Source organism: Lutra lutra, chromosome 14 (genome assembly GCF_902655055.1).
Source record: "Lutra lutra chromosome 14, mLutLut1.2, whole genome shotgun sequence".
In the NCBI taxonomy this organism is placed as follows: Eukaryota; Metazoa; Chordata; class Mammalia; order Carnivora; family Mustelidae; genus Lutra; species Lutra lutra.
In genome coordinates, this window is record NC_062291.1 from 5775679 (window position 1) to 5786797 (window position 11119).

Consider the following 11119-nt stretch of genomic DNA (forward strand, 5'->3'; position numbering starts at 1 on the left):
AGCCCCATTGGCTCCCAAAGCCAGAGGTTATGGGGACCCATCTCCCCAGTGAGGCCCTCCGGGGTCAGGGATGCCCAGGGTAGGATCTGCTGCTCTTGCTTCTCTGCTTCTCCGCGCCTGTGGTGTCTCACCTGAGGGTTGGTTTCCAGCGGCAACTTCACCCCTGCGACGCTTTTCAATGTGGCCTCATCTCGATGACTAACCGTGGAAGGTCTGTTCTGCCAGAGCCTTCGGGTCATTTTTGTAGTTTGTCGCACAAATGTGGCTGTTCGCTCAGTGTGTCTGTGGGATGAGGTGAGCTCAGGATTCCCCTCCTCTGTCCTCCTCCGCCCGTCTCTTGGGGAAATACTTATTTGGCAACATAATTTTGACGAAATGATGGCAAGGAAAATGCATTTTGTAAAAGTCAATATATACTTCTGTATAAATTAAAGATCACTGAAAGGTTTACGTCCCCCCCCTCCCCCAAATTCGGATGTTGAAATCCTAACCCCTCAGAAGTTAAGGTCTTTGGGAGGTGATTAGGTCACAAGGATGGAGCCCTCATGAATATAAGTGTTACCCTTATAAAAGATCCCACAGAGCTCCTACCCCCTTCTGCCCCATGGGGATACAGAAGCAGTCTGTGACCCAGAAGAGGACCCTTACCTGCCCTTGCTGCCACCCTGATCTCAGACTTCCAGGCCCCATAATCATGAGAATAAATTCCTGTAGTTTATTAGCCACCCAGCCTGTGGTATTTTCTTATTGTGACCCAAACAAACACCCATCCACAGGCCCTCCAGATACGTAATAATTTAATTCAGCCATCTTTGACATTTTTGTGCCTTTTCGTCATGTAAAAATGACAACTTTTAAATATATTTCATAATGTTGCCCCTGCAAAGCTGCATCCGTCAAGGTAAAGAATAGAGCATATTTTGTTTTTAGCTTAATTCATAGCTTTTATGAGCCATATGGAATATGGGCTCCCGTTTGTCCTGAATTACTAGAAACAGGCCAGGATAGGCTGGGATAATTTGAAACCTACTCATAATCCTTATGAATGAAAATATATTACAGTCACCCATTTAAAAAGGGATGCTCAGAGCTTTTAAAATGTCAGTGTATGCTTCGTATGGTAGGCAAAATGAGAACAAACGACAGGAAAAAGAAAGATTTAAAGTAAAGGATTGAAAAACACACATACAGAGGAAATGCCACAAAAAAAGAAGTAGATAATATTAGTATCAGATAACGTAACATAATTTGAGGCCAGAAACCTTGAATGAATAAATAGGGACTTTATATTGGCAGGATATATAATTTTCTACACCTAACAAGACAGCTGTGAGCAATGGTTTTGAAGCCTAAAAAGAGAAATAGACAAATACATAATTACAGTGACATATTTTAATATGTTTCTCTGAGTAATCAAATAATTCAGTAACAACAGAGGTGCATGGGGTTTGAGCGAATAACCAGTATAAGCTTAGCTGCCTAGATGAGTGTGATAGCTTTGTAGATATACAAATACATACATTAATGCGATGATTTACCCAGGGAGGCTATAAATATTATAAACACCCATGGATTAATCTGAGATCTTCAATCAATTGAGCAAGAATGGAATGCTTGAACTGGTCTTGGGATAATGGAATGAAGAAGGTGGGGAAGATTTCCATGTAAACAGGGAGATCTGAGTAGGATTTGGTGAGCAGTGACTAGGAAGGGAACAGGTGGTTGAGAGGAAATGTTCCAGGCAAAGGGACCCAAGGCACCAGCCGGCACAAAGGCTCTAAAGTAGGGAAGTGCTTAGTGAGTTTGAGGAACAGTAAGGCAGCCCCCAAGTCCCTTTGATGGAGCCAGACCCTTCAGGTGTGTGTTCTTCTGCTTGAAACACCCCCTTCCCCCTTTGTAGCAGGAAAATGTCCATGCATCCTTCACGGTGAGCTCAAAGTTCACCGTCAGTGGAGGTCCCCGGTTCTCCCAGGAAGAATGTGTTCCTCTGTCCTTCATACTTACAGCACTTGGCCCATGGCTCAGTATTGGTGTTTATCACGTTGTGGCTTTTGGTTTTCATGCCTGACTCCTACCACCCAGCTATAAACAAATGAAAGGCAAGGACTTAGCTCTGCTTCCCAGTGGGCCAGGCTCAATACCTAAGACATTCAGTAAGCGCCTGTGGATCCAAGGAGCGATGTCCTGTATTAAACAGAGTGATTCCTCTTTTCACTACTTGTTTCCTGTCTTTCATGCAAATGTCCAGTGGGTTCCTAAGCGTCTTCTATGTGTCTGTACTATGGGGAATAATTGGGAAATTATTAACCCCTGCTCTGGATAGATATTGGAGGATCAGTACAGATATGAAATGAGTGGAGAGAGTTAATTAAAGCTCTGTTAGGAAAGCACAAAATGGATGTGGTCTCCAATCCCTAAGGCTTCTAGAAGGATCTTGGTCTGCTAAGTCTGGCAGAAGGTACGGGATTTACGGCTGAGAGGGGAGGAGGAGGGCATCAGGGTGAGGCAGAGGTGAGTAGTAAAGCCAGGGCAATGAAGGGGTGGGTGCAGGGCCATGAGGAGCCTGACTGAAGGAGCAGAGAGGAGTCAGCCTGGCCAGGGCTGTTCGGGGTAGTATGGCAGAGGACTTCCCCCTCAAAGTGAGGCCCAAAGACCGTATAGCTGTTTGCTGTTGGCTGCACTCAGGCAGCTTCCTCAGGGGGTGCAGGGCCGCATGGGTGGGAGAGAAAACGTGGAGCTCAAACCACACAGGATCCATTACCCAAGGCCTGGGGTGCCGTGGGGCTTGACAGCACCCCCAGACTGGTGGCAGGGGCCACATAGATGTCTGTCCCTAGGTGAGTGAGCTGAACAAAAGGGTCAGAATTTAGAGGGCAAAAGAAGAGTTGAGATTGTTTCCAACCACAGGGTAGTAGGCTCCAGCGGTAGAGGGAACCAACCCCACATCCGAGGTCTCAACCAAGGTTAGCCATTTCCGGCTTTAAGAGACCTGCTCTGCCCCAACTCTGGACATTGCTATCACCTCTGCTCTGCCTGGAAGGTCCTTCCCTCATGTAGGGCACAGCCTAGGAGCACAAGCTTCTGGCAGGGTCCGAGCCGGAGTCTCCACGCTGCCTGCCCCTCCACCCCCGGGGGTCTTAGGGTTTCCGTCTGTTGTAGTACCTGCGCTGCCCAGTAGGGGAGCTGTGCGCTGCGGGTGACTATGGAGCACTCGGAATGTGACTAGTCAGTCCAAGCTAAAAAAAAAAAAAAAAAGTGGGTTTTCTTTCTTTTCTTTCTTTCTTTCTTTTTTTTTTTTAATTTTTTAAAAATATTTTATTTATTTGTCTCAGAGAGAGCACACAAGCAGGGGAAGCGACAGGCTGAGGGAGAAGCAGGCTCCCCACTGAGCAGGGAGCCCGAGGTGGGTCTTGATCGGAGGACCCAGGGATCACGACCCCAGCAGAAGGCAGACCCGCATCCGACTGAGCCACCCAGGCGCCCCAATGATAATATTTTAAATATGTTGGGTTAAAGGAAATATATCACTACAGTTAGCTTCACCGAAGTTGTGCTTTGTTAATGTGGCTACTAGAAACTGCAAAATTACAGGTGTACCTCGTCTTATACCTCGGTTGGATAACGCAGCTGTATACAAGGGGATGACAGAGTGCCTGCTCCATGGGTCGTTATAAAGACTAAATGTTTTGCCCTGTGCCTGACAAAGCACAAATGGTCAGAACAAAGAGGACTGCCAGGTTATGACCGCAGTATTTCATTGACTCTAACACTCCCATTTTTGTTCCCACACTTGTGCATCTTGGACACTAGGACCCGTCCTGCAGTTGACAGTACAGTCACCAGATCCTGGTTACAGAACATATCTGTCACTGCCTGTGTTCACAGACACACCCAGACTTGCAGGGTCTTAGGTGAAAATCCAGGCCATCAGAAGGGGGTGCTCTTCACGCCTAGGAAGCAAAGCACATTTGGGGAGAGCGGTGGGCAGAGGGCAACTGGAAAACATTGAGCAACATCCCCAACATAGGAGTGAAAAGTCGGCTCCTTGTAGCTACTTACAAAGTTGGCTGCATTGCTCAACACCAATCCCTTTTGTGGGTCCAAAAAGTTTTGAAAATCAAGGGTAGGGAAGGGGGAAAGAGGAAGACTTGGTTCAAAGTGCTTAATGACGTAGATAAGATTGGTGGAGAAACTGGTGATTGGATCAGAAAGGGATTCTGAGGACTAGAACTCTAAATATAAAGAAGCTTTAGGTATACCTTAATCAACTCCTGCTTTTTTTTTTCTTCTGTGTGTGTGTGTGTGTGTGTGTGTATGTATACACACACACACATACTATTTTTTAAAAAAAATTCATACTTAAATATGTCTAAATAAGTTTTATGACATTTCAGATCAGAGTCCTAGGCAAGAAAAAAGAATTGCATCATAGTTTAGTTGGGAGTGCTTCTTTTCTTAGTGGAACATAAGATTATTACTGAGTGCAGATTATTTATAATGTTTGTTTTGATAAAACCGTATTCTCTTTAGTGGACTTCTCTTCAAGTCCAAGATCAAAGGACCTCTAAAATATAATATTAATAACTAGCATTTATTCTTTTCTTTGTCCTGTAACTCTTCTCTGTCATAGTATCCATAGAATTTCTTTGTTTGTTGCTTGTTGTCTGTTAGAATGTACATTCCATGAAGGCAAGAGTGTTCATCTGGATGGTTCTCTGTGGTCTCTCAGGCCCCTAGAACAGTGCTTGACACACATTGAATAATGAGCAAATGAATGAAATCCTTTCATGTGCTAGACACGGTTCTAAGTGCTTTGCAGGGATTATTTCATTTAACTTTTATAAGCAACCTAAGGTAGATACTATCAACCACGTTCTCCATTGAGGAAACCAATGTGTGCAAAGTTCCAGTAACTTGCCCAAGGTCACACAGCTTGTCATTGGGGGAGGTCGGAGTCAAGCCATTACAGTCTGTATTTCCCTTCTGGATTTCTTTGGGCACCCGCCTATTCAAGCTCTCACTATACTTGGTGCATGGGCCTATTATAGCTCTGAACTCCCGTTCGTTAAAGGACAACATGGCCTACGTCCTCCACCAGACTGAGCTTCTCATCCATTGTTTTCCTCCACGGCCCAGCGCTGTGCCTGGCAGACAAAGGACTTGTCAGACCCATGAAAGGAGCACAGAACGGGAAGCTGTTCTGGAGAGAGGATGCTGTGGGTTCCGTTTTGAGCTTACTGGAGTAATGGAAGGACAGACAAGTGGAGATGTCCAAGAGGGACTTGGAAAGAGAAAAGTGGGACAAAGTTTCCTTTAGGACAAGAACGTAGATTTGTAGGTCTTTTCTGATAGAAGTGGCAGCTGAAGCTGGGAGAGTGAATCAGCTTGGCCACGGAAAACAGAGCAAAGGAAATGCAAGAGAAGAAAAAAATAAAGAAGGGAGAAGGACAGCTCCTTGGAACAGATCTGTAGAGCATGGGAAGAAAAAAAACCAGGAGCTGGCACCGAGATCTAAGGAAATTCAGAAGGATCTCTGTAGCAATGCTGAAGTTAGGGGATCTTTCTCCTGTTTTTGTACCCGCGTAGGTGTCTGTGCCACTGTTTTGTAAAACAGTACAGATTATAAATAAAAGTCTGTGGGCAGCAGCAGAAAAACACCACCTACGTGTTTTTTGGTGCTCCTGGGTCTGTCTGGCCCCGCCCAGCAGTGGTTTGGGGATCTTCTCAGTTCAGACTGGAGATACACCCACAGGAAGTTTCCTCTGGGTGGCGAGAGCCAGCACGGCACTCTTCCCACGTGTTCACACTGACTTCTCCCCGCCTCCTCTCTCCTCCAGACAGGCTGGGAGACTACACTCCTTTTGTGTCAAGACAACACATTGGAAATCATCTTTTGGCACCCCTTTCTTTTACTTGCCCACAGCCTTCTAGATTTTGTAAGGGGAATCTGGTCTTTGCAGTTCTTATCCTGCATTGTTTTTGGTTTGTTTGCCTTATCGACATCTCAAAATTTCCCTTTCCTTAGTTGCTTTTGCGCTGTTGGCTACATCTGTGTTTCTCAGTTGGTGAACCCTGGACCTCCTTGGAGGTGAGGATGGGGACCATTATTGCACTGTATTGACCCTCTTAGGTAATTCTTCACTGTCTACACCTTAAGTGTATGGCTGACCTGCAGGAAGAGCTTGACTGCACAGGGGACAGCATGAAGGACTACTGACTTTTGACCTAGAAGAGCGCATAAGATGCTAAATCTGTTAAAAATTTAGTAATCGCCTTATAAATGGTCTGTATGATCATTATTTTTACCTTCCTGTGTACTAAAGACTAAATAATTTCCAGACTAAACAACTACTCTATTTAACAATTGTGACATATGGGGGTGCCTGGGGGTTCAGAAGGTTGAGCATCAGATTCTTGGTTTCCACTCAGGTCATGATCTCAGTGTTGGGGGATTGAGCCCCATGTTGTGCGGGGAGGTCCGCACTCAGCGGGTGTCTGCTTAAGATTCTCTGTTCTTCTGCCCCCCCCAAGCTTGCTCTGTCTCTCTCTAATAAATAAATCTTAAAAAAAAAAAACTGTGACATATATCATTCATACAGAAAACATTCATACACAAAACATTCTTGCACAGTTTATTTATAGAATAATTGTTTAACACCAAAGTCCAGAAATAAAATTTTATCGACAACTCAGAAGGTCCCTATTCACCTCTCCCTGATCACATCCCATTTTTCTTTTGTTAATACTATGGAGGAATGTATCCTAAACAGGACAGCTGAGTTTTGCCATGAATCTATTCTTTGGTTGTTCTATTGCTCTTATTTAATACAGGATACATCATGTTATTGTGGATAGCTATAAATACTCCTTTCATTGTTGCATCCTATTTCCTAATGTGACCATGCCATAGTTTATTCATTCTATTGTTGGTGTAAGTTTAGGTGGTATGTTGTTTTTAGCTATAACAAAGATGCACATGCATAAGTGATTCTGTAAAGTAGAATTCCTGAGTCATCCTGAATGTGTTGTATGGTTAACTTTGCTAGATAATGCCACAAAGTGATAATCCAAAGCGATTGTATCAACTTATACTGCCCTCTGTGTGTGAGGAACCTTCTTGCTTCATCCTTCTCAAACTTGTTACTGTCAGATTTTTTATAATTATTCTTGGGTCTGGTTGGTGTTTAATGGTATTGCATTGTGATCTGATGGCTCATGTTTGTGGTTCCTAACAAGGATGTAGGTATTTTCTTACACTGCTCATTTGTATCTCCTCTTTGGTGCTGTGCCTATTTAAGCCTTTTGCTTATTTTAAAAACTACATTGTCCCATTCTTATTGATTCCTAAATGTTCTTTATATACTCTGGGTACCAATTCTTTGTTTTACAAACTTCTCCCACATTGTGGTTTTGTCTTTTCTCCTCACCTTATGGTATTGTTTGGTAAACAAAAGTATTTTGTTTTGGTAAACAAAAATTTTATTTGGTAAAACAAAAATTTTAATGTAGTTGAATTCATTGATCATTTCCTTTATGGCTAAAAAAAAAAAAAAAAAAAAATTGTTCTTGACCCCAAAGTCATAAAAACATTCTTCTGTAGGTCCACGCATTTTATCTAAAATTCTTGCAGCAGATGTGTTTTGGAATACAGACTTTTTCAGACATTGGGAAGGCCCAATGGAACACATACAGCTTATTTTTGTAACTCTCAACAAGAACTGGAAGAGCACCTCTCCTCAAAAACCAATATTCATACATTATTATTTCTGCAGCAAAACATACGTAGTCACCTAATATATAAATAATGACTATAAAGAACTTCACGACACTAAATCACATTTTCCACCTAATGAGTTCCAAAGAGTTTGGTGTTTCATAAGTGTGGGGTTTTTGTAATTAGTACAGAAGTTACGGAGGCCTCATACATAAGGACAGAATTATTTCAAAGGTTAGAGGAACTTACCGGTGGAGCCGTGGACCTGGAATTTGTGTGGGAAGATTCTTTACTACTGATTTAAAATATGGTTTGGAAGATTCATATTTTCTATTCTTGAGTCTGCCAGTTGTGTTTTCCTTGAAATTTGTGCATTTACCTAAATTTTATTTGCATTGAATTGTTTGTAAGATGTCATAACTTTTTTGATGTCTATAGTTTTGATTACTAATATAGGTTAACATCTCTCCTTGTATTGTTCAATACTAACAAATATTTGTCAATTGTATTCATCTTTTCTAAAAAAAAAAAAAAATCAACTTTTGGATTTTTAATCCATTGTATGCAGTGGTCCCCTAGTAAATTGGCTGCAAAGATAACAAAACAAAACACCAGCCTGTTTTTTTTTTAATTTCCATGGAGTGAATACTATCACCATGGACAACTTCAAGCCACTAATTTGAGGTTAGTGGCCATGGAGTAGGGGAGAGGTATGCATAATTGGTTCTCCTGTATCAGTACAGTCTCTGGCACATTACTTTTGATTCCCATTTCATTCATTCCTGCTCTTAATATTATTTCTGTCATTTTACTTCCTTTAATCTTGTTCTCCTTTTTCTGACTCTTGAAAATGGATGTTTAAGCTAAAGACTTTTTAGCCTCTTTCTTATATATTTTGGGCTATAAATTTTCCTCTAAGCCCTGTTTTAGCTGCATCACACAGGCATTGCTGTTGTATTTTATTGTTCAGCTCAACATATATTCTATCATTATGACTCCTCTGACAAGGGTTTACATGGATTTGTTATAATTCTTTATTGATTTCTAGCTTAAATGCATAATGGTCAAAAAACATGTGCTGAATGATTTCAATCTTTAAAATTTGTTGTGGGTTGCTTTACAGCTAAGTCTGTGGTTGATTGGGGGATGATGCCATCTTTGCATTCCAAAAAAATGTACATTCTAATTTTGGTAATGTTCTGTGTATGAGGTCAAGTTTATTAATCATGTTATTCACACCTTCTATATCCTTATTGATTTTTCTTTGTCTTAAAAATCACTAAGAGCGGCACCTGGGTGGCTCAGTGGGTTGAGCCTCTGCCTTTGGCTCAGGTCATTATCCCAGGGTCCTGGGATTGAGCCCCACGTCAGGCTCTCTGCTTGGCAGGGATCCTGCTTCCTCTTCTCTCTCTGCCTGCCTCTCTGCCTACTTGTGATCTCTGTCAAATACATAAATAAAATCTTATTTAAAAAAATCACTAAGAAAGGCTTATTAAAGTAACCTAATAGGACTATAGTTTTTTCTTTGTCATTCCATCAAGTTTCACTTTATATATTTATCATTAGGTATGTAATAGCTTAAAATTTTAAATGTATTTACTTTTTCAACTCTGAAGTCACCCAAGACTCTTTCCATCCTTTTACTATCTCATCGGTCATACTCAGGAGATATTATCTTTATATAAACTGCCCTTGGTATACACAGTGTAAAAGAAAGGATGAAGCATTCCACTGCCTTACAGAGTCCGCTGACCTGCAGAAGGACTGTCCATACTGTAGAACATATGTTTGGGGGAACTTGGCTTCACGCAGCTACTCTGGAAACCTGCATGTACTTAATTTGGACAGGAGCAAACACCGGCACTGACTGCAGAGCTGTAGGTCGCTACGGGTATTAGAAGCTCTCACTATGGAGTATTATGCCTCCATCAGAAAGGATGAATACCCAACTTTTTAGCAACGTGGACAGGACTGGAAGAGATTATGCTGAGTGAAAAAAGTCAAGCAGAGAGAGTCAATTATCATATGGCTTCATTTATTTGTGGAGCATAACAAATAGCATGGAGGACAAGGGGAGATGGAGAGGAGAAGGGAGTTGAGGGAAATTGGAAGCGGAGGTGAACCCTGAGAGACTATGGACTCTGAAAAACAATCTGAGGGTTTTGAAGGGGCGCGGGGTGGGAGGTTGGGGGAGCCAGGTGGTGGGTATTAAGGAGGGCACGGATTGCATGGAGCTCTGAGTGGTGCAAAAACAGTGAATACTGCTACGCTGAAAATAAATAAAAAAAAAAAAAGGGGGGGGCGCCTGGGTGGCTCAGTGGGTTAAGCCGCTGCCTTCGGCTCAGGTCATGATCCCAGGTCCTGGGTTCAAGCCCCACATCGGGCTTTCTGCTCAGCAGGGAGCCTGCTTCCTCCTCTCTCTCTGCCTGCTTGTGATCTCTCTGTCAAATAAATAAATAAAATCTTAAAAAAAAAAAAAAAAAAAAAAGCTCTTCAGCGGGACGGAGGGCGCATGCGGACTTTGTTAAGAGACCAGACCCCGGATGGCTGATCTTTACCCATAAAGGTGCTTTTACAGATTCCGCTCAGACACACGAACTTGCTTGTATATCAGAAATACCGTCCTTTCAAACCTACCCGAAGCAGCTCTTCTCATCCCTTTATCACAATACCTTGGTGTTTGGGAAGTCAAGAAAGCCACGAGTAAGACTAAACAGAAAAGCAAGTATTTTCCTCCGTTCTCCTCGTCTGAACTACCCTCCGCAGATCTCAGAGCCAAGAGCACAGCGACTGTCCGGGAACTCACCAGGCTCGCGTCTCCACGGCCGCATCTCGGCCGAGCGGGTTCTGCTCCGCGCTCTCACTGCGTCTCCGGGCACCGACTCAGGGGCGTACACGAAGCCACCAGGGCTAGCGGTCCCGACGCTGAGCGACGTGCGGGGACGAACCCTCAGCCGGGACCGGGAGCTCAAGGCCTCGGTTCACAGCCCGCTTCGCTTACTTTCCAGATCTCCCGGGTCCCCCAGCGCTTCCCCGCTCCGCCCGCCACCCAACCCTGCCCGCACTCCCCTCCCCTCCCCCACCCCGCCCCACCTCCTCCCCTCCCGCACCTTCCGACTATCTCCACCGGGAAGCCTGCAGCCAAGCTGTCACCGTTAGCGGGTTTGTCTAGCGCTCATCCCTTGGCTGCAAATTTCCACCCCAAACCGGCTGGTCCGGCCGGGCTCGAAACTCAAGCCCTCCAGGCGGCGCGGGTGAGATGTGCACGGAAACTGAGAGTCACTAGAGGAGCGGGTCCCTCGCCATGGCTGAAAGCCTCAGGGAAACACGTACGGAGCCGCCCTAGAGGTTGAGGCCGCACCGAGCTCCGACACAGCCCCGCCCACTCCCCCACCGCCACACCCC

The 11119-nt window shown here is 44.0% G+C and overlaps 1 long non-coding RNA gene across 1 annotated transcript; it reads right to left on the minus strand.

Annotated features, from left to right (window-relative positions):
* Positions 1-10095: 10095 nt before the first annotated feature.
* LOC125084242 (uncharacterized) lies at positions 10096-10961 on the minus strand. Its single transcript, XR_007122559.1, has 3 exons — positions 10825-10961; positions 10521-10639; positions 10096-10155 (listed from the first exon to the last, which is right to left on the minus strand). It is a non-coding gene; the product is annotated as an uncharacterized LOC125084242 (long non-coding RNA).
* Between the last annotated feature and the right edge of the window lie 158 nt (positions 10962-11119).